This window comes from Seriola lalandi, unplaced genomic scaffold (assembly GCF_002814215.2).
Source record: "Seriola lalandi dorsalis isolate HSWRI2012SDOR001 ecotype SW California unplaced genomic scaffold, Sedor1 jcf7180002025329, whole genome shotgun sequence".
In the NCBI taxonomy this organism is placed as follows: domain Eukaryota; kingdom Metazoa; phylum Chordata; class Actinopteri; order Carangiformes; family Carangidae; genus Seriola; species Seriola lalandi.
In genome coordinates this window covers 1-358 of record NW_019495976.1, presented here as the reverse complement: position 1 = coordinate 358, position 358 = coordinate 1, and the positions used below count along the sequence as shown (strand labels likewise).

General features: G+C 49.4%; 1 pseudogene across 1 annotated transcript; it reads left to right on the top strand.

Annotated features, from left to right (window-relative positions):
- Positions 1-5: 5 nt before the first annotated feature.
- Positions 6-354, top strand: LOC111645912 (glutamine amidotransferase-like class 1 domain-containing protein 3, mitochondrial pseudogene; annotated as a pseudogene). The gene is made up of 2 exons (XR_015438686.1): positions 6-87; positions 182-354. The product of XR_015438686.1 is annotated as a glutamine amidotransferase-like class 1 domain-containing protein 3, mitochondrial pseudogene (transcript).
- Positions 355-358: the final 4 nt, after the last annotated feature.

Below are 358 nucleotides of genomic sequence, written 5' to 3'. Positions count from 1 at the left end.
TGCAGGAAAGTGCCCGTATCGCCAGGGGTGACGTGACTGATCTGGCAAAGTTAGATGTTACAGCATTTGATGCGGCCATCATCCCAGGTGAGACTATCATCACCGTAAATAAACACCACAAAGTAAAATATTTTACAATTCTCTCATCTTCACTTCTGTAATACGCCCTGTGTTGTTTTAGGTGGTTTCGGTGTGGCTAAGAACCTGAGTGACTGGGCAGTGAAAAATAAGGACTGCACCATCCTGCCACAGCTGGAGAAGATCATCAAGGCCTTCCACAAAGCGGGAAAGCCGCTGGGCATGTGCTGCATCTCCCCCGTCCTCGCTGCCAAAATCTTGCCTGGCTGCGAGATCACTG